Source organism: Triturus cristatus, chromosome 3_1 (genome assembly GCF_964204655.1).
Source record: "Triturus cristatus chromosome 3_1, aTriCri1.1, whole genome shotgun sequence".
NCBI lineage: Eukaryota > Metazoa > Chordata > Amphibia > Caudata > Salamandridae > Triturus > Triturus cristatus.
This window is the reverse complement of record NC_140583.1, coordinates 660,258,816-660,272,426: the sequence shown is the minus strand read 5'-3', so window position 1 is coordinate 660,272,426 and position 13,611 is coordinate 660,258,816. Positions and strand designations below refer to the sequence as shown.

The window sequence follows — 13,611 nt, the reverse complement described above, 5'->3', positions numbered from 1 at the left end:
AACTGACCATCTAGTTTTCTCCTTGAGTCTGACACTGTTGAGGATTGATTGTCCGGCTTCGTGAGAAGTAAAAACAAAATATGCAGGTATATTAGTGGCATGGTGGGGCGGGAGCTGTTGAGGCTGGAATGTAACCCCAAGGTGATGGAATTGGGTCAAACTACTAAAGAAAACTGTACTGACTGTTTTAACATTTCATATATTTGCTCTTTAAAATGCCAGAAAAAGTGATTCGCTCAGAATCAAGTATTTATGATGAAATTACCCCAGGTTTAAATTCGCAAAGAGGTCAGCAATTGAGCCACTCCACATGTCACTTCCGCACATATAACACACTTGACTACAACTACACTACATCCACTCCTGCTGGGTAACTGCATAAAAACACGTATAAATAAAACAAAGGATTTTGTGGATATTTCTGTGCTGCACTTTGGTTTGTTCACTAGTGTAAGTCAAACACCCAGCAGAATATAAGACGGACATTTGTGGGTTACAACTGTTGATCTCAGCAAGGCACATAGAGCGTGTTTATGTGGAGAAAAACACTTCCTTTTCTGTTTTTGTTACCAGCTACCAGCATGTTTCAGTACTTGCTTTTACCATTTATGTTTGCACCCACTTTACTGTCCTCAAAAGATGCCACGCCGAGTTGGCCCTACCAACCTTCAAACCAGTTTCTAAAAGACAAGCCCTTCCTGACAATTCTCGTCCTCTGATTTTCCCAATCGGTAGGTAGCCCATTTGCTGTAGGGAGAGCCAAGCTGACCCAGCCACCACCTCCCCGTCAGGTCCATGCCACTCCCAAGCCATGCTCCTCTCTATGAGCTCTTGAATCAAACACTTGACTTGACAGACCTCTGTGCTCTGCTCGAATGAATTCACCGCGCATCTGAGAGGAAAGGGTGGGCAACCTTTGTTAGTTAGAGTCCCTAAATAAGAGTTCGTACTTCAGCATTACCAAAGCTGATTGTGAGTTGTCACTCCTACCCCCTCCCCACACACGCTCCCTGACCCGATAATAACTTTTGTAATTCACTTCTTACTTACATTTGTTTTGGTGTTAATTGTAACCCGGCACTAAATTTTACTCCAAGCCGCTATATTTATTATTAGCTGTTTTATTCGAATTTAGTAACATCTTTCATTTCTCCTGGCCTAACATGTCCGTTTGAAAGCAATCACTTCACCAATATGCATTCTAAATCAGGCCTGCTCGAAATGAAGGAGGGGTTGATGGCCGAGGTTGGAGGGGGGTCAGGGGGAGTTAAAGTGGAGGTAGTTCATGAAGAATTGATTTAATTTACACAGAAATTCAACTTTCGCTGTTAAAAGTGCATCACAGTTCGTTTTCTTTCATCCTGTTCCCAGTTTACAGCCAGGCTCAGGAGATAACAATACCGGAATAGAGGGCTAAATAACTGCTGTCCCCAGGGAGATAGAGGGGAGGGGAAGCCGGAGGAAGTAGCAGAATACGAAGTGGAAAGCGCTGAGAATGGGGCCATCACAGATCATTAACGGCTTTTTGTGAAAAAACGGCTGCAGCTGCATATTCGAACGCATTGTGCTTTTTGTGTGCCGTCCAATGTAATTATTAAATTAAACTAGACTTCAGAATTGTTCTGGGTGTGCTCCCACCCCAGCTTACCTGCTGCTCTGGTGAAGGAAAGGTGGCAGGCTGTACAGCTGAAAGGGCAGATGGCGCGGGTCCCGGCAGTTCTGTACAGCTTGCATGACCGGCAAACAGCTGCTCTGCACTGCCACACCTAATGCAGCTCCGCACTCGTGACTCATACAATGAGCGCGGTGCCCGTGAGGAAAAGGCAGGGGGCACATAGACACCTGGTCACGAGGTACAAGAAGACGCTGATCTGCGATGGAAGGAGAGGCACGTCATCCTCTTCGGCCCGGCCTGCCCCGCCCCAGCTAAGCTCAAACCAATCTGAGCAGCTGGTTTGGGTGAAGGCGGGCAACAGACCTGCAAACAGCCTAAAAAGCCCAAACAACACTAAAGGGCTACTAAATTCAGCCACAAGCTTCACGAGCTACTCACAGGGTCTCGGCGAGCTACCGGTAGCTCGCGATCGACCGGTTGGAGACCCCTGGTCTAGTTTTTAACAGCAAGTAATACCCTACGATTAAATGTAATTTGGGGTAATACATTGGTTTTTAAATCACGATCGCACGGGCCCCCACTTGCATTATTAGAAGTTCCTACCTGTCTTCAGGCGTAGGCCCGCTCTCTCTCAAACCAGGGGGCAGATTTACATGCCCCTTGCGACACTTTTACGCCGCCGTTGCGTCACTTTTGTGACGCAGCGGCAGCGTAAACCATGCGCCACGTTGCGACTTATTTACAACGTGACGCATCTAGGCAGATGCGTCACGTTGTAAAGCCCTGCGCCACATGAAACCTGCGTCAGGTTTCATGTGGGCATTCTGTTGCAGGGTGGGCGTTCCCTCACAGGAAAGCCCCATAAAACTGACGCAGTGAAATCTACAAGATTTCACTGAGTCCATTTTACGACGCTGCTGCGTCAAATCCTTACGCCTGCTTGAAGCAGGCGTAAGAACTGAGGCACCACGTTAAGTATGGGCGGCCCCTGTGCATTGCAGGAGTTGCGCTGCACTTGCGACGCGACTCCAGCAATGCGCCACCCATACACCACAAGATGCGTCAGGCATCTTCCCCTCCTTGCACCATGGTGCACTGCATTGTAAATGCAACGCATCTGTGGTGGCGCAAGGGGGGGATTACGTGACTCATCCGTTCTGGCGCATCCCTGCTGAGATGCGCCAGAAGTTGTAAATCTGCCCCCAGGTTTTTAGAGATCAAGGACTGCCTGTGATGAAGCATGACACCTGGTGGTGAGTGAGGACAGTCCTTAACATTTTTTGAGATGCCCAGTACTCAACCCATTTAGTGCTATCTTGGGATACCGTTGCATTATGCAAGTGATCATTATTTCAGGGTAGCTTCTATTGTGTGTGCATAATGTGAAGTCCCCCCAGAAGAATATGTTCTGATTGTGGTAAGGAGATAAGCGCTGAGTTATTAGTATGCCAAAACTGGGGATCGTCGCTATTGGGGCCATATATATGAATGGCATATGATTATATCTCCTTTGAGACTGGTGCATTAATCGAGAATGTTCCTACATTGTACTGGGTGGTTTAAGCCTTTAACCCTGAGGGGCCGATTCCGATCTCGCTCGGAAGGGCTCTGAACGTGATCCGGCCGGAAAAAGTACGAGCCGTACACGTGTTTACCGACCGACTCATACAGCTGTACAAGCGAACAAGCACGATGCGAGAAACGCAAAATCGCCAACCGACTTGTTTCTGGGTCTGAACCGCTCCGTACATCTCGTCCGTAGGCAAACCGTGCCGTGCAAAGGAGGCGCTTTCCGTCCGTGCCAGTACGATGCATGACTCGGGCAGCTGGATCGAGTCGGACCCTCCGACACATAAACGCACGGGGTAGTGGACTTCGGGGGTCCGCGCAAGACCCCCCTTCACCCGTAGCCTTACGAATCGGTCACAGGGGGAGACCCAGGGTCCCCCCTACACATGCATGTACGGTGCAGATGGCACCAACGCGTACACGTACACACTACAGGGACGCCCTTGTTCGCAACACACCCAACCCGTCAATGGCAGCCCGTGTACGCGTCATACGACCGGCTCCCATTGACTTCTATGGGAGTCCGAGCGACACGAGTCCATCAGCATACGGCTGTATCGTACTCGATCGGACTCCAGGGGTACGGCTCGGTCGGAAAACCCTCCGGATCCGACTCGGACGGAGGGCTTTCCCAACGAGATCGGCTCCTGAGAGATACAACTTTCAGATCAGGAATCTTTGAAGAGAGTTGCAGATCATTACCTAAAATGCAATGCAAATGCCCTGACAAAATGGCTTTTAAAGTGATATCATCTGGATTGGAGAGGGTGTATCTCATGAAGTAGGGAGTAAGGTAAGGAGATTAAAAAAGAAGGAGAAGAGAAATAAAGAAAAAAAGAAATCAAAAACCTCTCTCCAAAAAGAGAGAAAAAATCCACAAGGACAAAGTAAGAGGCTGTGGGACCATTCGTTTGACAGATGGAGTGCAGGAGAACTCACCACACCGGAAACATAATGAGCAAAAAAGTCCTTAAAATACCATAAAGCTGCCAACCAGAAATTCAAATGATCGGGAGAAACTGTTGAGACGCAACTCCTGACCGAGTGATAAAGATACAAGCCTGGGAAAAACAATATGTATGTCCATGAAAGAACACAGATTATAATAACAAGGCAAAGGTAGGAGCCCATTTGTTTAAAACCATAAAAAAACATAATAAGTTACATGAATATGAATAGATAGCATCTGAACAAATGGTTCATAGGGAAAGGGCGACAATCAATGAACGTAAAAGAGAAAACATCCTGTAATGAAACAAAAACATAAAAATCATAACACTTTTACAACAATACCAAGAAAAACAAACATATAAATAACCCAGCTTCCCCCAACCCCACTTCTTTTATAATTGAAATTTAAGTAAAAGTCGAAGTTAAGGTAATTAACTATAAGACATTTGTGAGGTATATCGATTATACAATATAAAATGACCATTGTCTGGCCGGAAATCACCTATTGACTGCACATTACAATAAAGGATATACAGATTTGAACATATTAAAAAAAGATAGAAAGGGGTACCATCACGAGTCATAGGTAGTAGGGCCACAATACCAGTATGTAAACGGATAGGACCACCTGAATGCACAAAAGGCACAGCAGATACAACCTTGCAGCAGTCAAGTTGGGGGAAAATTCGAAGAACCTGAAGCACCATCCTCGTCCATTTGAGACTCAGCCGTATTGTCCAAGAAGGCCGCAAGATCCACAGGTTCATCAAAGATTCATGTTTTATCTTTGAAAACGATCATAGGGGGTCATTATGATGGCGGAGGGACCGCCACCGCCGGCCCAGCAGTGACAGTCCCTCTGCCATCTGACTCCCATTTCCCCCCACCACATTGAGATGGCGGGGGGAATCGCTTTGTGACCACGGCTGTCACAAAGACCGCCCTCCTCGCTTCCGCCACATGCAATCGTCACGATTGCCTGGCGGAGCGGTCAGCATGGGTAAAATGGCGGTGGAACCTAGCAGGCACCACCCGCCAGATTACAATGCTGGCGTCAGCCAGTCTTTCCATGGCGGTGGAACTGTCATGGAAAGGCTGGCAGAGGCTGGGTTTGGGGGCCCGTTGCGGGACCTCTCTGTGTGGGGGAAGGGTGTATGTGCACTCTGGGGTCCCCATGGTACCCCCCACATTTCCATGCACAAGGTGCCTGCCACATTGTGCATGGAAATGCACTACGTGGCATTTTGGCATTGCGAATGGTGCTGCAGCCAGCAATGATTAGAGCCCTGGATGCGCTCGTCATAGTGGCGGGCACATCATAATTAACTCAGAAGGATCACCGCCTTACCGGTGGCCGGTCCCAGCACCGCAATGATGGCGAGCAGACATCGTAATGAGCCCCTTGAATCTTTTTTTTAATAGTCTTTTTATGATTTTTACAACAATTAGAATCACATACATTTTCCATTTAGCATTGCGAATAGTTGTACATTGTGTCATTGCAATAATTGAGGTGACAATGGATACAATCATAGTATGTCTATACCTCGTTCAGCCCTTGAATCTTGAGGGACCAGCAAAGCATTGTTGGAGGGCTCCATGAACTTTCTTGAACTCCTACCAGCGACTGACAACCTAACAAGCTCCACCAAGCAATTAAGATCCAGACAAACACAGATCAGATCACATCAGTGAGTAGTAACAGTCTTGATACCTCATCATTTGAACATGCATAACAAGCATACCAGTAAAAGGGCATTTACAGCCAGAGAGATCTATTCAAGGAGCATGGAAATTCTGATGGTAAGACCATTAGTCACATATTGAAGAAACAACAAAAATCTGCCAGACTGCTCATTATAGAAATACCCTACTAATAATATGCAAGTGCAGAGAGGGATTGACACAAGCATTCAGAGGGTGGGTCATGGCCCAAGCCCAGCTTCAGTAGCTGAGATTGTGCTAAAGAACTGGCTCAACCTGGGTACAGGGTGCTTCTGGGCAAAAAAAGCGGTAGATGCCCAGAAACTATGAAATCAATTGGGGGGTTGGAGGGTGTTGCAGAAAGAATTCCCTGACTGACCCGTCCAAGTGTTATCAAAATACGCTGGGTCCCGGGTCCTCAGTACAGCTCTCCGAGTCAGCAAACAGAGACTCAATCGGGCTGCGCCATCTTGGGAGCCCCCGTCTTCTCATCGATGCTCCCGTCAGCTGGGGAGATCACACTGCAGGCCTCTGGGGCTCCATCAGACACCCCGTGAGGCACCAGGAGCCCCCCTCACCACAGATCATGGTAGTAGCTACACAGAGCTCGTGAAACAGCCGCCATCATGCACAGTGCTCAATCCACGCCTCCAAGTTTCTAACCTTTAAGATTAGAAATTACCTTAAAGGTTGATTTAGGATTAACCCTGACTCTGAACTGAAGAGTACTGCAGGTGCCCCGGGTTCTGTGTGTGCCACTACCACCCAATGATTTTGCCGTAGGTTCATTTTTTATGACATTCAGGCCCAAACAGTTGAATCACATGCAACATATCTTCAGTGCTTTCAAATTTGCAACATTTGTTCTCTCCTACTTTGGATCATTTGACTATGGAGACCATTTGGAGCTGTAACTAGATTATTTTTTAACTGTTCCTGGCGCAGTATCCCGGTCATCAACTGTCACTGTCCCTGTGGCCCCATTAACTTCGCACTGTTGTTTTATTCAATATTTTTATTAATTTTATAAGCAGATACATTAGCATTTCTGTTACAAGGTTAGCCAAACGTAGTTTGTCGAGCAGTGTTTACAGGCACTTTGAAATATATGTTTAGCTAATCCCCTCTGACTTGACTTGCTGGAAAATTAGGCAAAGGATGATAGAAAGAAAGAAGCAGGACAGAAAGAGGTGAGAGGATAATACAAGAGAGGTTCTGTAATAATGAGACTAATTGGACTTATAGCCGCGTGAAAAAGCTGTCACCCCACTGGTTAGCTTGTAGCAAGATTGGTAGCCATGTCAGCTCCCCCCCCTCCCCCGAAGACGCATAGGGCCATGGTAGTAGCGCACCGTCTCGCTCGCCCCACCGCCCACGAGGGGGGGGGGGGGTGAGGGAACCGGGATGGTTTCATGGGGGTTCGTAAGAGTCTAGGTACGTGTCGAGTGACTTCCTCATCCCCCTGATTGCTGGCCTCCAGGGTGAGTTCTGTAGTGCAATGTTATCCGCGCCTCTGAGGTGCGTAACCCAGTTGACCCAGCCTTTGTATGAGGTCTTAGTTGTGTCCTTTCAATTGGCCAGGACCATTTTTACCGCCACAGTCAGCAGCAGGTCTAGTAGGTCTTTGTCATGCTCTGATCTTAGTTCTGAGGTCTTGAATGCGGTGGCGATTAAGGAAAATTCAGCTGTTAGCATGCATCCCAGTGCTCTATTTATGAAACCAAAGATTTTCTCCCAGAACGTTTTGAGTGTTGGGCAATAGTAGATAAAATGTGCTAGGTCCCCCTTTTCCTTGCTACAGTTCCAGCATAGATAATTTTCCCTGAGGCCTAGTACTGTTTTTTGACCATTAAAATCGCTCCTTAAGATCACAAAAAAAACAAAAAGACTCTGTGGCTGTGATTCCCAGTTTGTTTCTGGAACTTGATAGCATTTTTTCTGATTTATAACATCAAACCCACTTAGTGATGCCACTTACAACTAGAGCACTGAGAATCTGTGGCAAAGAGCAGGAACACCACATCACCCTTGATAGCCTGTAGCAGGAAACATCCTTTATTAAAAAGCTGGAATCACGCTGTGCCTTTACAAGGCCGGCAATAGAACAAATGCTTAGTTACAGCGCATTTGTTTAGCACGCAAGTTGTTACAACGCCTGCAGCATTCTAGCTGGCAACCTTATTCCAATGACTGTAGTCATATTAGAAATCCATAGTAAAATATCTGAGACTCAAGAGTATTAATACTCAAAGACATCAACGGCTGGTAGGGTTGCCATCGGTTCACTATAGAATATCGACCCCCCCCAAATATTCCCATACACAAATATCGAGTTATAAATATCGATGTCAAAAATATCGACATCTTATATTTATAATGGTAAGTACAAAAATATCAATGTAAAAAATATAGTTGTACAAAATATTGATTATATATATGTATAAAAAATAATATGAAATATATTAGATAATAAAATTAACGTAAAAAATAAGATTTAATATACTTTTTAACAAATATAACAACTACATTTAATTATAAAAATATAACAATACGTATATAAAATGTTATATATATATTTACTTTAAAACAATTAATAAACTATTAATTTTAATTTATTTTACAATTGTATGTATGAAACTTTACAAATAAATATATATATACATACACCCATAACATAAAATCTAATTAAAAAAACATTATATTATGAATTAAACATTAAACTACTTAAAAGTTTTTAAACTTAAATTTTCCACTTCAGTGAGTGCAACAGTAGGTAAAGTGTTGGATAGCGGAGGGGAAATAATTACTATTCCCACTCCAGTGAGTGCAACAGTAGGGAAAGTGTTGGAGAGCGGAGGGGTAAAAATTACTATTCCTTCTCCAGTGAGTGCAACAGTAGGGAAAGTGTTGGATAGGGGATGGGTAAAAAATGACTATTCCCACTCCAGTTAGTGCAACAGGAAGAAAACTATTGGCTAGAAGAGAAATAAAAATGACTATTCCCACTCCAGTGAGTGCAAAAGTAGGGAAAGTGTTGGCTCGCGGAGGGTTAAAAATGACTATTCCCACTCCAGTGAGTGCAACAGTAGGGAAAGTGTTGGATAGGGGATGGGTAAAAAATGACTATTCCCACTCCAGTTAGTGCAACAGGAAGAAAACTATTGGCTAGCAGAGAAATAAAAATGACTATTCCCACTCCAGTGAGTGCAAAAGTAGGGAAAGTGTTGGCTCGCGGAGGGTTAAAAATGACTATTCCCACTCCAGTGAGTGCAACAGTAGGGAAAGTGTTGGATAGCGGAGGGGTAAAAATAACTATTCCCACTCCAGTGAGTGCAACAGTAAGGAAAGTGTTGGATAGCAGAGGTATAAAAATGACTATTCCCACTCCAGTTAGTGCAACAGTAGGGAAAGTGTTGGATAGCGGAGAGGTAAAAATTATTATTTCCACTCCACTGCGTGCAACAGTAGGGAAAGTGTTGGATAGCGGAGGGGTAGAAAATTCTATTCCCACTCCAGTTAGTGCAGCACTAGGAAAAGTGTTGGATAGTGGAGGGGTAAAAAAATACTATTCACACTCCAGTTAGTGCAACATTAGGGAAAGTGTTTGATAGCAGAGGGGTAAAAATTAATATTTCCACTCCAGTGAGTTCAAAATTAAAAACAAACAAAATATACCCAACACAAAATATTTAAAATAAAACAAATGAACAGTATTTTCAAATATTACAAAAATCTGAAAAATAGGAACATATTATAATGTTAAATGGATATGACAAATACCAAGAAATATATTAAATACATTTAAAATAATTTACAAACAAAACTACTATTTTAATTAGAAATTATGTATAAACTAAAACATTATTACATAAATGTAATCTTACTTTATTTCCTACCCTATAACACCGCACAATTCACAACACAAATCTAATTTTTTATAAAATGTACCTCCATAATTAACTATCAATTTAAGAAATTGTATTAATTAAAAAACAAATTAGAACAGATATAAATTCATTTACTCCCCAAACGTTAACCCTATAAAACCAAAACTCACACACAAAAAAATAAACAATTACCCTAATTATTTATCAATCGATGAATTAATATTAATGATGAACTAATCAACAAATTATTGATTAATTAAACATAAACTACTTTCCACCCTCTGCCCCTATAAACCCCACAACCTACAGTTAAAAATCATTACACAATTTCCAAAGTAATTTTAAAATAATAAATTAACATCAATTAGCAACTACTTAATAATTAATTAAAAATAAATTACGTTCCACTCTTTCCCACTATAAACCCCACAACTCACGTCTAAAATTAATTACACAATTGCCATATTTAAATTTTAATTAATTAATTAGCATTATTTAACAAATAATTATTAATTAATTAAAAATAAATTTCTTCCCACCCTTTACCCCTATAAACCCCACAACCCGCTCCTAAAAAAACCATGATTACCATAATTAATAACTAATTAATTAATTAATATTAATTAACAACCAGTTAATAATTAATTCATAATAAATTACTTCCCACAATTAACACTATAAAATTTAAATTAAATAAATGTTACTAAGTAAAAAGTAATCATTAATTTATTATAATTAAATTACTTCCCACCCTATTCTCCTATAAACTCACAACCCACTACGGAACGAAAAAAACGCTAAATTTATTTAAAATAAAATTGATAACTACTAAAAATGTAACATATATTAAAAAACAATACTTATACAAAAAATAGATCACATAGATTTAAAATACATACTAAAATACATAACCCTGATTATTGTTGTTCTTTGCTGCCTTCACGACTCACATACCTACGGCTATCAGAGGAGGGCGGGACTGCGAGGACTAGCCTCACCCGCGGCCGGAGCAACATCGCCGCAGCTGGGTCCTCTTCCAAAGCCTCTCCCCCTGACCGACGCTGCGACGCGCGGCCCCCGCTGCGCGGGCGCCGCTCGGAGTATAAAACTCTCATTCAGCTGTACCTCGTGGGCCCTGATTATTGTTGTTCTTTGCTGCCTTCACGACTCACATACCTACGGCTATCAGAGGAGGGCGGGACTGCGAGTACCAGCCTCACCCGCAGACGGAGCAACATCTCCGCAGCTGGGTCCTCTTCCAAAGCCTCTCCCCCTGACCGACGCTGCGACTCGCGGCCCCCGCTGCGCGGGCGCCGCTCGGAGTATAAAACTCTCATTCAGCTGTACCTCGTGGGCCCTGATTATTGTTGTTCTTTGCTGCCTTCACGACTCACATACCTACGGCTATCAGAGGAGGGCGGGACTGCGAGGACCAGCCTCACCCGCGGTCGGAGCAACATCGCCGCAGCTGGGTCCTCTTCCAAGCCCCTCCCCCTCTAGTCCTTTTTTACACATATACCGCCCTTTCCAATCGCGCTAGCGGAACGCGCGCGGAACGGAGCCCGGGGCGAAGACCGGGCAAAGAGCGGGCCGTTTGTTGCCGTTCGTGGTTGGACGTGGACGGGACGGGCCACCCCTCTAAGACTGTTTGTTGTTTGCGTACAACGGACACTTAAGACCGCTATTCACGAACTGGGCCGGTAATTGACTATTTTTATTATTCTGCCTTTTAACCCCTTCAGCGCTGCGCGGATTCCCGCGCCACGCTGAAGGTTCGTTGCGCGGGCGGGCTCATGACGGAACGGTTCCGTCATGAGCACAGCCCAACCGACGCTCATGACGGAACCGTTCCGTCATGAGCGTCGAAGGGGTTATTTGTTCAGTTTTACAAGTTACGGCAGGCATTTTGAATAGTTTGTTTATCCTGGGTTGTAGTACATCGATAAAGGCTATATTTCCCTCCTATACTACGAAGATGACATCACTAAGATCTGGCAGAAAGTTTGTTCAGGGCACCACCGGGGGTTGTGTTACAGGGACCCTTGATAATTTTATCACCAGAGCAACACGGGTCCTCAAACACGAAATCACACTAACTGAAAAACGTCTGTCCCTTGAATTATCGGCCAAAAGATCATCTCTTGGCAATATTATGGCAGCCACTTCCCCAGTCAGTAGGCAATTTCCATCGGCTTCTGATTTATTACCTAATAAGACGTCTGGGACGTCGATCATCCCACCACCTAGCCCATTGGATGGCACTCCTGACACTCTTGACACCCCTACTATTTATGAAGCCTGTGGCTTCTCCTCAGACCGTAGTGTTACTTCCCTTCTGCTCCCCCCTGATCAATCCTGTACTGCCATCCCGTCTCCGGTTAGCAAGTCCCAGCATAATAAAGGGCCAAGAAAGCGTGTGGGAGCACCTCTTAGGGGTAAACGTCCCAAAGTCCCAAAAAAATCTAATCGTGCTAAACCATGTCTTGATCCCCCTTTGCATTCAACACACAGCCCCCCCTCCACTGCAGGGTGACAGCTCCCCCCCCAATCCTCAGTCATTCCGCCTAATACTAGTCCTCCTCAGCTTTGCTCTCTTGAACTCCTGGAACAGTCTCTCAAATCTCTTCTTTTACCCTTATACGAGAGAGTTAAGCAACTCTCTATTCATTTAGGGAAATTAGAGACTATGGTGCTAACTAATACATCTTTATTGGAGAAATCAATAGCGCCTCCCGTCGCTCCCAACATTTTATCCACCCGGTCCACCACTATTACAACCGGGCCACTTCTCAATAATCCCACTCCTTTGATTAGTGCCCCTTCCCTTCTATCTGCCCAAAATGAACAAGCTATGGCAGTTTCCCACCCCTCTGTAAGCGCTGTCCCGTCTTCCCAATTAGATAGTAATCAGAGTAATCATGTAATTAGACAGCTCCAGGCAGAGGGTGCGGGCTCATTCTCTCAACTCCCCCATATCAATCTTCCCCGTGAGTCCAAGCCCTACACAGTTGTACTGGTTGGTGTCCCAAGGCTCCCCGTGGACAAGTCTGAGTCGCACGATGGGCTGAAGAATAAAGTGACCCACTGGTTGAACTGCAATAGGCCTTTGCCTCCCAGAACATGTGCTGAAATATTAATGGTACGTAGGGTGAGTTGGTTGGGCTCCGGGGTAAGGAAAGTTGAGGGCGATTGTGTACTTATTAATTTCCGAGATCCCAGGGCAGTGAGCCATATTTGCTCTCTTCCAAATCTTTTGAGTGCCACTGGTATCCAGACGGTTGACTTGTCCTATTTTTACCCCTGCATCTCCAGTGATACTTTGTGCCCCCTGTCTACTGGTTGGGAAAGGGTCTCTAGGGGACTTTGCCGCCCGCCCACTCCGGACTTTCATCTTCCCCTGCAGAACCATTATGCTCCCTTGAATTCCTTGGAGGGGATTGATTGACTGCCATTAATTCAGACGAATTCGGGGATCGCGAGTTTGTTCTCTGCGAACCCCGCCCATTTTACTAGTCCAGGGCTGGGTAGCTGGGGCGGGACTGCGGGGCCACATCGGGGTTTGGGTGCTTTTCACCCTAACATTGTATGTGTTGATTCAAATGTGTCTCACAATAACTCCGCCCTCCCAGTCTTGGACGGTCAGAACCCTATCCCGGCTATAAACCCAGTGACTCGCATTCTGTCCCTTCCCGAGATAACCCGCACTCCTGTCCCGCCTATTGACAGCCCTTCTATACCTCACTTTGACTCCTGCTCTCTAGAGCTAGCATGTGGAGAAGCTGATACTATCGCGGTTCGAGGCCCACTTCATGCTCCACAGCTGGCTGGTTCGCCCTGTTCTTCCCTCCTGAAAATGGCTTCTTGGAACATTGCGGGATTACGTAG

General features: G+C 44.8%; 1 long non-coding RNA gene across 1 annotated transcript in view; it reads right to left on the bottom strand.

The window, feature by feature from the left end:
• The window catches only part of LOC146860763 (uncharacterized), a 77,136-nt gene extending 75,261 nt beyond the window's left edge, over positions 1-1,875 (bottom strand). Inside the window, exon 1 of the long non-coding RNA XR_014979200.1 lies at positions 1,649-1,875. This is a non-coding gene — a long non-coding RNA (uncharacterized LOC146860763). The remainder of the gene's footprint in view (positions 1-1,648) is intronic.
• Positions 1,876-13,611: the final 11,736 nt, after the last annotated feature.